We start from the raw sequence: 15,604 nt of genomic DNA on the forward strand, positions 1-15,604 counted from the left end.
CTCTAACTGAAGATTATCAGACCAGATAAGAAAGAAAAACACATCTCTAAGGTATACACAAGAGATCCATTTCAATATAACACAGACATGAGAGTAAAAGAATAGAAAAAGATATATACAAACTGTTACAGAAATTAGAGCAGGGGACATTATTCTTTAACTTGTTTTATGATGTCAGCATAATCTTGACACTAAAACCTAAAATGATATTGTGCCAAAACAAAGAAAATTAAGAATCAACATCCATCATTAATATAGTCACAAAAATGATATAAAATGTTAGCACACTGAATTTAGCACTATATAAAAAGGATACTAAACATGGTCCTGTTGAATTGATCCCAGTAATGCAAAATTTAAATTCAAAATTTAAGCAATATAAAAATCCACCAGATTAATAGAATATGATCAGCTCAACAGAGGGAGGGAAAACATTTGACAAAATTCAACCTCCATTCATGATGAACAGTCCCAAAAAACTAGAAATAGAAGAGAATTCTTTTAATCTGAAAAAGGGCAGTTGTTTTCAGATACATCAATGAAAAACCACTACTATATCACACTTAATGGTAATCTATTAAGTTGTTTTCACCAAAGTTTAGGAAGAAGACAAGAATATCCATCTGACCACTTTTATTAAATATCGTATTGGGAGTATTAGCCAGTATCTTTAGGTAAGACAACAACAACAACAAAATGGAAAAGGAAAAAAGAATGAAGAATGGAAGAGTTAAAATGATTTTTATTGAGACGTCCCTGGTGGTCCAGTGATTAAGACTCCACACTTCCAAAGCAGGGAGCACAGATTCCATCCCTGGTCGGGGAACTAAGATCCCACCTGCTGTGCAGTGTGGCCAAAAAGAAAGATCTTTATTCACAGACAACAATTATTTTTATTTTATTTAGAAAATACAAAGGAATTTACCAAAAGCTCAAAACCAATAAGTTACTTTAGCAAGGTTTCAAAATACAAGGTCAATATTCAAAAATCAATTTATTGTGTAGCTATATACTAGAAGTAAATATTTGGAAAAATTAAATCTAAAAAATTATTTGCAATATAATATATATATATAATTATTAACAACATATCCTTAAGTTTAAAAAATTAACAAAAGATGGGCAAGAACTTTACATTAAAAATACAAAACATGCTGAAATAAAGAAGTTTTTTTTTTTTTTTTTTTTTTGTGGTACGTGGGCCTCTCACTGTTGTGGCCTCTCCTGTTGTGGAGCACAGGCTCCGGACGCACAGGCTCAGTGGCCATGGCTCACGGGCCCAGCTGCTCTGCGGCATGCGGGATCCTCCTGGACCGGGGCACGAACCCGCGTCCCCTGCATTGGCAAGCGGACTCTCAACCACTGCACCACCAGGGAAGCCCAAAGAAGTCTTAAATAAATGGAGATATATCATGTTAATGAATTAGAAAACTCAATTATTGCTAAAATGTCAATTACCTACAAATTAATCTATGGATTAAACATAATTTGAATAAGATCCCAATAAGCCTTTTTTGTTTTTTTGGTAGAAAATAACAAGTAGAATCTAAAGTTAATTTGGAAATGCAAAAGTGCTAGAGTAGACAAAACAATCTTGAAAGAGAATAGCAAAGTTGGAGGAGTCATGTTATCTGATTTCAAGCCAAATTATAAATCTACAGTAACCAAAACATTCTGGTATTGGCATAAGGATAAAAAAATACATCAGTAGAGTAGAACGGTATCCAGAAATAGACCCACACATACATAGTCAACTGGTCTTTTACAAAGGTACCATGGTAATTCAATGGCAAAAGGAAAGTTTCTTCAATAAATGGTGTAGAATAACTGGATAAATATTTAGGGGAAATGTCTCGTGTCCATTGACATTGTTATATTGGGATATGAACAACGATCTGAGATGCACTTGGCTACAAGGAGCAGTAAAGACGTTGTGCTGCTAAATTCACTATTCCCTTCCTACTACCCTCCTCTTGTGTTACTTCCTTGCATTCATAGTAGATTAAAACTTATCAGCCAAGAAAAATTTAAAAACCAGTGAGCATCTGCTATATGTCATAGAATAAATATTGCAATATCTGTCACCAAAAAAAAGTGATTATTTTTTTATGTCTATCTGGAAAGGGACTGATCATATTAAATACCTGGAGAAAGAATACAAACAACATATTAGAACATACTAGAGTGTATTGGGTGAATGAAAGTTGTAAGCTTTTATTATCTGATGGATTAGTAATTTTTAAAGCAGCTCATAGGCTACTATGAAAGATCTAACTTTAGCACCTTGCAAGCTCCAAATTCATGCAAATTAGGGGGGAAAGTTCGAAATATTTGCTGTCAAATACTGACTCCATAACTTTCAATATCAGAAATATTGCATTTATATTCTCATGAACTTGGGGTAAGTACATGATCAAAATTGATGTCTGGGCAAACTATAATCATAATACAGTTTTAGCTTTTAAAACTAAAGAATTAAAATGGGAATGTTCCTTTCACAATTATTACCAGAAGTTTTTATCCCTAAACATCCTTCTAATACTTACAAATAATGATAACCAAACTTGAAAGAGAGCTGTTTCTGCAATGGAGTTTGACCGAAGTAGGCAGTCAAGGAGGTATGTGTTGACTAAATAGTGTTTAAGTAAATGAATTTAATAAACCAACACTAGAGTAAGAGCCAGAAGACTCAGTTCTACTCAAAATCACATCACCTCTTTGAGATTTTATTTTTTCACATATAAAATAAAAATGATAAAAAAATTTTTTTTTAATAAAAAAAATAAAAGAATGATAACACTTGCCTTACCTATCTCACAAGGCTTCTGTGAATATCAGAAGAAATATTAGATGGGAAAGCAATTTAAAACAGATGGAAATATAAACTAATCCTTTTAAAGATAATAGGAAAAAGCCACATTTTTGACTACTTACAAACAATGAGTCAATAGTAACTTCATTTAGTTGAAACATTAAGAAGTTCAGAGAAAATTGGTGCTTGTAAAAAAGTGCTCACTGTAGAACTGAATGAATACACCTCTGGAATGTGAGCTTCACACAGACTTTTGTTATCAACCAGACAAAGAGGTGACCATAGTTCCTTTATTTCTTAGATTTATTGCACTAACTTAAGCAGGGTTGTTTTCTGCATCTGGGGAAGGAAAGGATTCTGCAAGAAATGTGTTTTAATCAAATGATTGAACACTCCTTAGTGTTTTCAACCAAACAAAAAACCTAAAGCAATTGTGAAAGAAAACCAAAGAAAATTGCTCCTTTATTATCTTTATTTTGGGTCAGGCTCTTTGGAAGCAAGTCCCCAAATTTTGGCTCAAGCCTGATAATGTCACCCACTGAGCTTACCAGAATGGGAAATGCTAAGGTTTGCATTCTAAATGTCCACATTTGCTTTTCTTTATATGACCAATGATCCCTCACCTAGACCATAATCTGGTAGTAAAAGGTTTAGAAATGAGCCTGGTTCATAAAATAGGTTGATACTACTGTAGTGACTACTACAAATGTATTTTGTTCAACTTTTCTGAATATTGGAGCATCCTAAAGAAAACCTTTTTAATATCTGTTACCTTAATCTACGAAATTGTTCTAGAACAAACAAAATTGTAGTGTTACTAAACTATCTAGACAGAAGCATTTACAAGTAAAAGGGACTCAGATTTTTCCACAGAGTTGTATATATCTGTACATTTTGGTAGGGGAAACACTGACTGAAACCACCCTGCCCTGGCCCAGCAAAGACAGTAACAATTTGCATGAGTTATTTTATGACAGGATATCCTGTTAAGGAACATGGAACTAACAAGCCACCACCAACCAGAAGAATATGGGAAAGGTCAAAAGGAGTGAGGATACGCAAGTCCACATGTCCTACCAACCTCTCAGAATCCTCCTTGCCTGAATCCATCTTGGCTGAGCGGTTGCGTGTGTCACCAGACCCTGAGTCAGAATGATTGGCCAGCGACAACCCAGAAACTGATCCCATCATCATAAAACCCGAGACTGTGAGCCACGTGGCAGAGCAGTTCTCCTGGGTTCACTTACCCTCTGATCTCCACACAGGCGCCCCTTCCCAATAAAGTCTCTTGCTTTGTCAGCACATGTGTCTCCTCGGACAATTCATTTCCCAGAGTTAGACAAGACCCCTCTCTCGGGTCCTGGAAGTGGTCCCCCTTCCTGCAACAATTTGGTAGAAGAAATTTAATCCAAAGGCTGCCTTGCCAGTTCTGTATTAACCAGGATTACTATAAAACTGTGTTTGCCACTAATTCAACACTAAGCAGATTGGTGTGTACTATACATATGAATTACAACTGTGCCTAATAGGCATGTGCATGATAGGAACTCAATAATTATTTATTAAATGAATGGTTGAATGAGTAATTTTTAAATTTTACAACAAACATTTTAAAGTATTATTCCCCACTCAGTTTGCATTTATTATGGAGTAAGCCTATCACAAATTGTTAATTTTGTTGACAAAATTCAAGACCCATTCATGGAAAACTCTCAGAAAAATAGGAATAGAGGGGGACTTCTTCAACTTGATAAAGGACTTCTACAAAAACCTAGAGCCAATACTGTACTTAATGGTGAGAGATTGAATGCTTTCAACCAAAGATTGGGGAAAAAGCAAGGATTTCTTCTCTTATCACCCTTAATCAACATAGGATACCGGAATTTGTAACCAGTGCAATGCAAAAAGAAGAAATAAAAGGCACAAAGATCAGTAAGGAAGAAACAAAACTTCCCTATTTGAGAATGATGTAATTGTCTATGTAGAAAAATCTCAAAGAATCTACCAAAAAAAATAAAATCCCTTGAACTAATAATGTAACAAGATAACAAGATAAACACACAAAAATCTATTGTATTTCTATATAACACCAATGAACAAAATTTAAAATACAGTATTATTGCAGTGAAATACTTAGGTGCAAATCAAAACATACACAAAATCTGTATGCTGAAAACTACAAAACACTGATAAAAGAAATCAAAGCTCTAAATAAGCGGGGGAAGATACTATGTTCATGGATTAGAAGACTCAGCATAGTAAAAATGTCAATTATTCTTAAATTGACATTTAAGTTCCATACAATTGCTATAAAATTCCCAGCAGGATTTTTTGCAACTATATTATTCAGAATAGGCAAGATTATTCTAAAATTTATATGGAAAAGCAAAGGAACTTGAATTGTTACTGGATAAATTTCCAGAATATCATACTGGAAAAGCAAAGGAACAATACTTGTTATTGGATAAATTTCCAGAGAATTATACTGAGAATTATTCCAGAGAATTATACTGAGATTGATTTTGAAAATTCAATCAAAAAATAAAAGTAACTGAAATATAATTGAAAAAAACTGAAACCTCCACTGTGAAATATAAAAGATATATATAAATGGAGAAATATGTTCTGTTCCTTGAATGCAAAGCTTAATGTAGTTAATATGCATTTCTGCAATAAATTAATCTAAATATACTAAATGATTCCAGGAAGAATCTAAATATTTTATAGAAATTTGATCAAATATTTCTAAAAGAATCTTCCTCTGCTTGCTATTAGGACTCAATTATTCATTCACTTATTAACTAAAATATCTATTAAGCCTCTACTATATGCCAAGCATTAAGCTAGACAAACAGATTACCAATGAAGACTACAAAATGTGATCACAGCTAACTGCTGTACAATCATCAACAGGAAGACACTGGAACTCACCAAAAAAGATACCCCACATCCAAAGACAAAGGAGAAGTTACAATGAGATGGTAGGAGGGACGCAATCACAGTAAAATCAAATCCCATAACTGCTGGGTGGGTGACACACAAACTGGAGAACACTTATACCACAGAAGTCCACCCACTGGAGTGAAGGTTCTGAGCCCCATGTGAGGCTTCCCAAACTGGGGGTCCGGCAACAGGAGGAAGACTTCCTCCAGAATCAGACTTTGAAGGCTAGTGATCAATAAAGGGATCAATCCAAGAAGAAGATATAACAATTATAAATATATATGCACCCAACATAGGAGCACATCAATACATAAGGCAAGTGCTAACAGTTATAAAAGAGGAAAACGACGGTAACACAATAATAGTGGGGGACTTTAACACCTTACTTACACCAATGGACAGATCATCCAAACAGAAAATGAATAAGGAAACATAAGCTTTAAATGACACAATAGACCAGATAGATTTAATTGATATTTATAGGACATTCCATCCAAAAACAGCAGATTACACTTTATTCCCAAGTGCACATGGAACATTCTCCAGGAGAGATCACATCTTGGGTCACAAATCAAGCCTCAGTAAATTTAAGAAGATCAAAATCATATGAAGCATCTTTTCTGACCAAAACATTATGAGATTAGAAATCAATTACAGGGAAAAAGTGTAAAAAGCACAAACACATGGAGGTTAAACAATACGTTACTAAATAACCAAGAGATCACTGAAGAAATCAAAGAGGAAATAAAAAAATACCTAGAGACAAATGACAATGAAGACATGACGGTCCAAAACTTATGGGATGCAGGAAAAGCAGTTCTAAGAGGGAAGTTTATAGCAATATAATCCTACCTCCAGAAACATCTCAAACAAACAATCTAACCTTACACCTAAGAACTAGAGAAAGAAGAACAAACAAAACCCAAACTTAGTAGAAGGAAAGAAATCATAAAGATCAGAGCAGAAATAAATGAAATAGAAACAAAGAAAACAATAGCAAAGATCAATAAAACTAAAAGCTGGTTCTTTGAGAAGATGAACAAAATTGATAAACCATTAGCCAGACTCATCAAGAAAAAGATGGAGAGGACTCAAATTATTAAAATTAGAAATGAAAAACAAACTCTTCCAAAAAATTGCAGAGGAAGGAACACTCCCAAACTCGTTCTATGAAGCCACCATCACCCTGATACCAAAACTAGACAAAGATATTACAAAAAAGGAAAATTACAGACCAATATCATTCATGTATATAGAAGCAAAATCTTCAAGAAAATGCTAGCAAACAGAATCCAACAACCCATTAAAAGGATCATACACCATAATCAAATGGAGTTTATCGCAGGGATACAAGGACTCTTCAATATGTGCAAATCAGTCAATGTGATACACGATATTAATAAATTGAAGAATAAAAACCACATGATCATCTCAATCGATGCAGAAAAAGCTTTTGGCAAAATTCAACACACATTTATGACAAAAACTCTCCAGAAAGTGGGCATAGAGGGAACCTACCTCAACCTAATAAAGGTCATATACGACAAACCCACAGCAAACATCACTCTCAATGGTGAAAAACTGAAAGCATTTCTTCTAAGATCAGGAAAAAGACAAGGATGTCCACTCTCACCACTAATATTCAACATAGTTTTGGAAGTCCTAGCCATGGCAATCAGAGAAGAAAAAGAAATAAAAGGAATACAAATTGGAAAAGAAGTAAAATTGTCACTGTTTGAAGATGACATGATACTGTACATAGAGAATCCTAAAAATGCCACCAGAAAACTACTAGAGCTAATCAATGAATTTGGTAAACTTGCAGGATACAAAATTAATGCACAGAAATGTCTTGCATTCCTATATGCTAATGATAAAAAATCTGAAAGAGAAACTAAGGAAGCACTCCCATTTACCATTGCAACAAAAAGAATAAAATACCTAGGAATAAACCTACCTAAGGAGACAAAAGACCTGTATGCAGAAAACTATAAGACACTGATGAAAGAAATTAAAAATGACACACACAGATGGAGAGATATACCATGTTCTTGGATTGGAAGAATAAATATTGTGAAAATGACTATACTACCCAAAGCAATCTACAGATTCAATGCAATCCCTATCAAATTATCAATGGCATTTTTTATGGAACTAGAACTAAAAATCTTAAAGTTTATATGGAGACACAAAAGACCCCGAATAGCCAAAGTGGTCTTGAGGGAAAAAACCGGAGCTGGAGGAATCAGGCTCCTGGACTTAGACTATAATACAAAGCTACAGTAATCAAGACAATATGGTACTGGCACAAAAACAGAAATATAGATCAATAGAACAGGATAGAAAGCTCAGAGATAAACCCACACACCTATGGTCAACTAATCTATGACAAAGGAGGCAAGGATATACAACGGAGAAAAGATAGTCTCTTCAATAACTGGGAAACCTGGACAGCTGCATGTAAAAGAGTGAAATTAGAACACTCCCTAACACCATATACAAAAATACACTCAAAATGGATTAGAGACCTAAAGGTAAGACTGCACACTATAAAACTCTTAGAGGAAAACATAGGAAGAACACTCAAAAATAAACAACGTAATCTAAAAATGGGCAGAAGTCCTAAATAGACATTTATCCAAGAAGACATACAGATGGCCAAGAAGCACATGAAAAGCTGCTCAACATCACTAATCATTAGAGAAATGCAAATCAAAACTGCAATGAGGTATCACTTCACCAGGATGATAGAATGGCCATCATCAAAAAATCTACAAACAATAAATACTGGAGAGGGTGTGGAGAAAGGAAACCCTCTTGCACTGCTGGTGGGAATGTAAATTGATACAGCCACTATGGAGAACAGTATGGAGGTTCCTTAAAAAACTAAAAATAGAATTACTGTATGACCCAGCAATCCCAGTACTGGGCATATACCCAGAGAAGACCATAATTCAAAAAACACATGCACCTCAATGTTCATTGCAGCACTATTTACAATAGCCAGGACATGGAAGACACCTAAATGCCCATCGACAGATGAATGGATAAAGAATTTGAGGTACATATATACAATGGAATATTACTCAGCCATAAAAAGGAATGAAATTGGGTCATTTGTAGAGATGTGGATGGATCTAGAGACTCTCATACAGAGTGAAGTAAGTCAGAAAGAGAAAAACAAATATCGTATATCAACGCATATATGTGAAATCTAGAAAAATGGGACAGACGAACCAGTTTGCAGGGCAGAAATTGAGACACAGATGCAGAGAACAAACATATGGACACCAAGAGGGGCAAGTGGGGGGGAGGTGTTGGTGGTGTGATGAATTAGGAGATTGGGATAGACATATATACACTTATATGTATAAAATGGATAGCTAATAAGAACCTGCTATATAAAAAATAAATAAAATAAAATTCAAAAAAAAAAGACTACAAAATGTATATTTGGATCCCATTTTTATAAAACATATAATCATATACAAATGGAAGTATATGTACTTAATTTTTAGGAGTAATTATCTTAGATTGCTAGGAATTTGGGTGGTAATTTCCTCAGTTTTGCTTATCTTTATTTTCATTTTTTTAAATTGAAAAAATTATCTGTGTAATTTTTCTTAGAGAAAATAATCACTTAAAAATAAAGGTATTCACTGTTTTTTATATGACTGGGATAATTTATTTTAGGAATGCTAGAGATAAGAAAGATACAGAAAACAAATTGCTAAAATTCCATTTACATATTTGCATTGTGCATGAGTTTTAATACAAAACATTTGTATCTTAATTTTTTGTATCATCTTCTTGCTACAAAGATATTCTTTAAAAAGGAAACAGATAATCATGCTTACAAATATAATAGAAATATTTGGGTCATACATTAATTTTCTTCATTCCCAAGCTTGTAATACACATACATTATAAGTTTAATACACTTTAAAATAATTTAACTGTACTAATTTGTTTTCAAATGTAATTAATACCTCCCTATCACAATAATATATTTTTCTGTCTTAGCTTTTCTTTCTGATACTTAATTTCCTTTAGGTCAAGTGTTCATATTGTTTCCTTTTACCAGATAAGAAAATAAAAGCTTGGACAGATCATCCAACTTTCCCAAGACCACACACCTAGTAAGTATTATAGCTGAGATTTGAACCCAAGCATTCTGATTCCAGAATCCATTTGTCTAACCACCACCTAATATTTGTAAGTCTCTGATTATTAAGCACCATGAGAGATATGTATCATGTTATCTGCTAACTGATTATATTAGTCACTTTACACAAAAGGGAAAGCTATTTCCCATATGGTCTATAGTCATATTCAGGATGACCCAGAGACTCAAAATAAATATTTTAAGTAATTGAAGTCAGAATAAAAAGGGAAGGAAGAAAGGCATAAAGTGAGAAGGTCAATCAGATTTATGCTGGAAAGTTTATTCATAGGAGGGGAAAGAACATAGTTTGGAGATATGATGACTCATAATGTCCATGATGTGGATAGGAAATAAACTAGGAAACAAACCACAGTTCTGAAATGAGAAGGCTTTGAGAGTACTGTAAAGTTTTTTTCAACTTAAGTTCCATGTTTTCTATAAAGTACTTGTATTTATAAATTGAAACTTCATATTTTGTGGATTAAAGCCATTCTTTTGAAAATGAAGTCATTGACTGTCCAGTAATAAACGTAAACTTAATGGTGGACTTGAAACCCTTCAAGGATAATTTCCATTTCTCTTTCCCATTTTGATTCAGTTATGATGCTGCTCGTCTTATTAACAGTTCACATTGTTCTTATTACTTTGTTTAATTTAATAAGATCCTTCCCTCTAATCGTACATGTTTACTTTGTACAGTTTTTTAAAAGTCAATGTTGGCCACTTAGCTGTCTGAATATTAAACTCAACTCCATTTAAATACAGTTAAATATAATCTGGGTTATTTTTGCTAATTGGTTAGCTATTTAAACGGTTTAGGTGGATAAACTACAAACTGTATTCTGAAATAGAAAAGACTGTGAAAATGTTTTGGTGCTTCGTTAAAAATTAAGACTTAATTGTTCTACTTTGAAAGGGAGAAGTAATATATAAAATTGCATTTTGGGGCAATAGAAACTGAAAACATTTTACTTGGTCTAGTGTTCACGTCTACAAATCCTACAAATATCATTTATTAATCCTAACAGGTTTTGGTTTTTTTTTGAAGTTGGCCAGTGATCATAAAGATGAAAAGTCTAGTTACAAAAAACTTGTAAATTTTTTTAAAAGCTATTTTCTTGACCATAAGTCAATATTAGAGACTAATAATAATACTATAGTTTCTCTATTAAGTGTAATTGGTTTTTGTCTATGGATCCCCTTAGAGGAAACTGCATTCTATCTGCTCATATTCATGAAAGAGAGAAAGAAGTATAGTGTCACTAGGATCTCAAAATATTTTTTTCATTTAATATTAGAGCAGAAGATGGTTTCTTAATCCCTTGAAGCACAATACCGAAATGTTTGGTTCTCGGTGAGAGGTAACTCTGTCTGGCTCTTATCACTAAAGAAAATTGAGTTAGAAATAAACTATATCTGTGTTAGTCACTAACAGTTATAAGGTTTATATAAGAGTGACAGTTTGCCCTACAAAATACTTAGTAATTGTATCACATCATGTGTTTCCAGGTGCCACGCAACTGTTCCTGGTTTTATTATAGATTCATTCCCTGCCAGTTTATTGTGTTTCAAACAATAGCTAATGCAGACCATGGGAACCTCGGCTAAAAAGTATTCCCTGACAGTATCTGGATGTCGTACATACATTTCTGGTGGGAAAACAAGGTGGATAACACTGTGTCATTGAATAATAAACAAATAATATATAAAGTTACTTCATTAGTATGAGGAAATTTATGCTAAATTAGGAAGCACGTTTGTTTAGGATAGGAAATGCTATATATGTTGAACATGCAAAGAAAAAAACAATTTCTTCTGTCTGGAAATTTAATAAACAAAATGCTTAGGTTTTCCAGGTGTTTGTCAGAGTTAAATTTGTTTTCCACTCATTTTCCATCCTTCTATTCTAATAGTGTTCAATTACTTTGTCTCATTCTAAGGGATGATTATAAGACATTTTTTTAAATGTTAGTGTTCTTTTTGTGATATAAGAGGTGCTAATTAAACTTACTTGTATTTTTCCCCAGAATATTTTTCAAAGAAACACCAAAATAAGTTTTATTTCAGTCTTATTAAATGCAAAAAAGGATTTAAAAGGAGTACTGTCAAATTTATCAAGAGTAAATGCATCTACTTTTTCAGTTTTTTATTTATTGTTACAGAAAGAGCACTGAGCAGGTGTACTTGGCTAACATAATGCAATGAATTAAAATTCTCTTTTAGATCTGAGGAAAAAAAATAATTTCATGTCAGATTAAATTAAGGTTTCTACATAAAAGGTAATTAAGTATTTTCAGAATTTATTCATACAAGGTAAACCTTCGTAAGGTAACACTTAGCTTCAAGAGTATTTAGTGCTTCTTAATTCTAAATTAATTACTTATATATTAATATTATATTAACATATAATATCAATTACTTACATTAATAACAATACTAAAGTGCTTTTTATTGTTTATATTGCTTGTTGCCTCAATTCCTTATGAAAAAAAAAAAACATATCCACTTTACATCAGTATGCTCTGTGTACTCAAAATAAACACATGCCAGTTGGGCTCATTCACATGGTCACATTATTGAATGTCAGGAAAGCAGCTACCTAGGCCACTTTAGGCAACCCAAATGAAAAAGTTCTCTCAGTCATCATTAGGTCACATGATTTTTTATTATTTTTTTTTTTTTACATTCGCCATTAGTTTAGCCTGGGCTTGATTATATGCTGGAGGCGGAGGTCCCTAGAGACAATGTGAAACTGTGTAAGGCAAGTGGCATCTCTGCTGCATTCTATTTCTAAAAGTAAGTCACAGGGCCAGATGAAGAGATGCTAAAAAGCCACATTGCAAAGGGCATGAATATAGGGAGGGGTGGAGAATTATGGCCATTTTTGCAATCAAATACACCATGTGTTTAATATTGAAGTGGGGGAGTGACAATACTACCACCAATATAACAAATATGCATTGAATATTTATCATGTACCAGCTGTATATGATTATGCTTCACAAAAATTTTATAAGGTTTTATTTTTCCCATTTTACTAAAGGGAAAACTGAGGCAATACAAGATGATGTTTGTGTTATAACAAAATTATTGATGACAATATTTTTATGTTCAATATTAAATAACCTTGAATTATTCTGAGATCTAAAAATCAATTATTAGAAGAAAAAAATCAGTTGTTAGGAGGAAAAAATAAAAGAACAGAATCAACTTTACAAGTGGGAGTGTCTAATACCTAAAGTAGAAATGCTATCACCTATTTCTGTTGATCAGATAATGTTGTCTTCCTGGACAAAGAACACAGTCTTTCATGAACTATTGTAATACTGAGCAGTGATAATAATATTTAAATGTCTTCCTAGCTATGTAATTAGTATAGGGAATTCCTATCAATGTTTTTGCTATATTCCATAGATGTCACCAGTGTTTTTTGAATGAGGGTAAACAGTGGTACCTTTTATCAGTACCTGTTGTTTTTTTGTTTGTTTTTGTGAAAAGTACATATACATCAAATATATATGTATATATTTTTTAATTCCCTTATTTACTGACTCACATAGCTGCAACCAGTTTACATGTCAAAGAAATGAGAGAAGGAAAGAGAAGGCACAAAGTTTCTGAAAGTCAGAAGGGTTTTATATCAAGATAGGAATTCTGTGAACTCATACTTAACCATAAACTATGGACAATAACATGATAAGAATTCCTCACTGTATTACTTAGCAAGAACAAGATTCCTAAATGTTTAGAAGGATACCTAATTTGTTTTAAAATTCTACTGTCTGGCAAGCATGATTAATTTTACCATATGGTTCATGGACATTAAAAATTAGGGAGATTATGAAAAGAAGTCAGGAGACTATTCTGAATGCTGCTCTCCATTATAAACCATGTGACTTCATGCAAATTAATTTTTGCAAGCCTCAGTTTTCCCATTTATAATGCAGTATTGAAATGATGATACTTGCCCTGCCTTCCTAACTGAATTTTGCAAAACTCAAAGTTGATGATGTGGTGATGGTGTTGTGTAAACTGTACAGCACTAGACAGATATCAGGAATGACTGATAATGGCAATGGGACATGTGTATTTGTACCTCTGCTGCACTGACCGTGGGTTATAGAAGTTTATGAACATTCTTTCATCAAAATGTGCACTCAACCTGTTTCTAATTTAGACAACACTCTATCATTTATATGGTAATAAGATAGAGGAATAGATCAAAACATTTATATTATTAGAAGTTAATAAAATATAAAGCCCCCATCTGTGTGAGACTGTGATATACAAATGGAACAGTTTTGAATCACAATAAGTAAAAAACTACTGTCAACTTTTCTATTCTTTTGCAACAATTGAATAAGGAGATGTCATGACAGATTTTATGATCTTCTAAGCAAGGTAGAATATCAGCAATTTGAGAAAAGAGGGAAATGCAGTGCATGATAAAACTGGGAGGAGCAACTGTGCCCAAGAAGTCATCTAACGTTTCAGAGATCCCACTTAATAGATGGGGATGTAAGTTTTAGTTAAGAGAAAGCAGTCCATCATGGATGATAATGTCAGTAGTAGCTACTGTGTATTTAGCTCGGTCTCTGTATCACTTCTTTACATGTACTGTTGTGTTTATTCTTAACAACATCAGTATAGACTATTAGTCTCCCTTTACAAATAAGAATACAGGTTTAAAAGATTACATAATCTGGACACAAAATGCCACCCAAACGGCTCAGTAGCAGTCTCAGTCTTGAGTCCAGCTCTAGCTATTACAAAAGGGCAAAGGATAGTAAGAAAATATTTGAGGCTTCAGTCATGTTTTTTTATTTGGAACCATCTTACTTTTTTTTTTCACTAATCCAGTATGATTTTACACAGAGTTTTATTATAGATAGTTCAGTGAGAAGAAAATTCTTTCTCCCACTTAGAGAAGTTAATTGCTTGTGAAAATATTAAAAGTTTAAAGTGTTGAGAGCTGTTTCAACACCTCATTAAGTTTGCCCAGAATTGGTAATAAATTCAAAAATTTACTTGAGTACTTATTTAGCTCCTTCACTAGACACTATAGAGAATAGAAAAAAATGAAAATATGAATTATCATTTCTTGGGGGAACTTATGGCTTCTTTGGCAATAAGACACCATAAATAAAAACAATCTAAAATTTAAATAATAAGTTTTTAAAATAGCGATCTTAAATTAAAAGTAATATGTTTAAAAATAATGAAAATACAACTTCTTAAAGCAATCTTGAGAAAGAAAAATGGAGCTGGAGGAATCAGCCTCCTGGACTTCAGACTATACTACAAAGCTACAAAAATCAAGATAGTATGGTACTGGCACAAAAACAGAACTATAGATCAATGGAACAGGATAGAAAGCCCAGAGGTAAACCCACACATCTATGGTCAACTAATCTATGACAAAGGAGGCAAGGATATACAATGGAGAAGAGACAGTCTCTTCAATAACTGGGAAACCTGGACAGCTGCATGTAAAGAGTGAAATTAGAACACTCCCTAACACCATATAAAAAATAAACTCAAAATGGATTAGAGACCTAAAGGTAAGACTTCACACTATAAAACTCTTAGAGGAAAACATAGGAAGAACACTCTTTGACGTAAATCACAGCAAGATCTTTTTTGATCCACCTCCTAGAGTAATGGAAATAAAACCAAAAATAAAC

Source organism: Physeter macrocephalus, chromosome 10 (genome assembly GCF_002837175.3).
Source record: "Physeter macrocephalus isolate SW-GA chromosome 10, ASM283717v5, whole genome shotgun sequence".
Classification (NCBI taxonomy): domain Eukaryota; kingdom Metazoa; phylum Chordata; class Mammalia; order Artiodactyla; family Physeteridae; genus Physeter; species Physeter macrocephalus.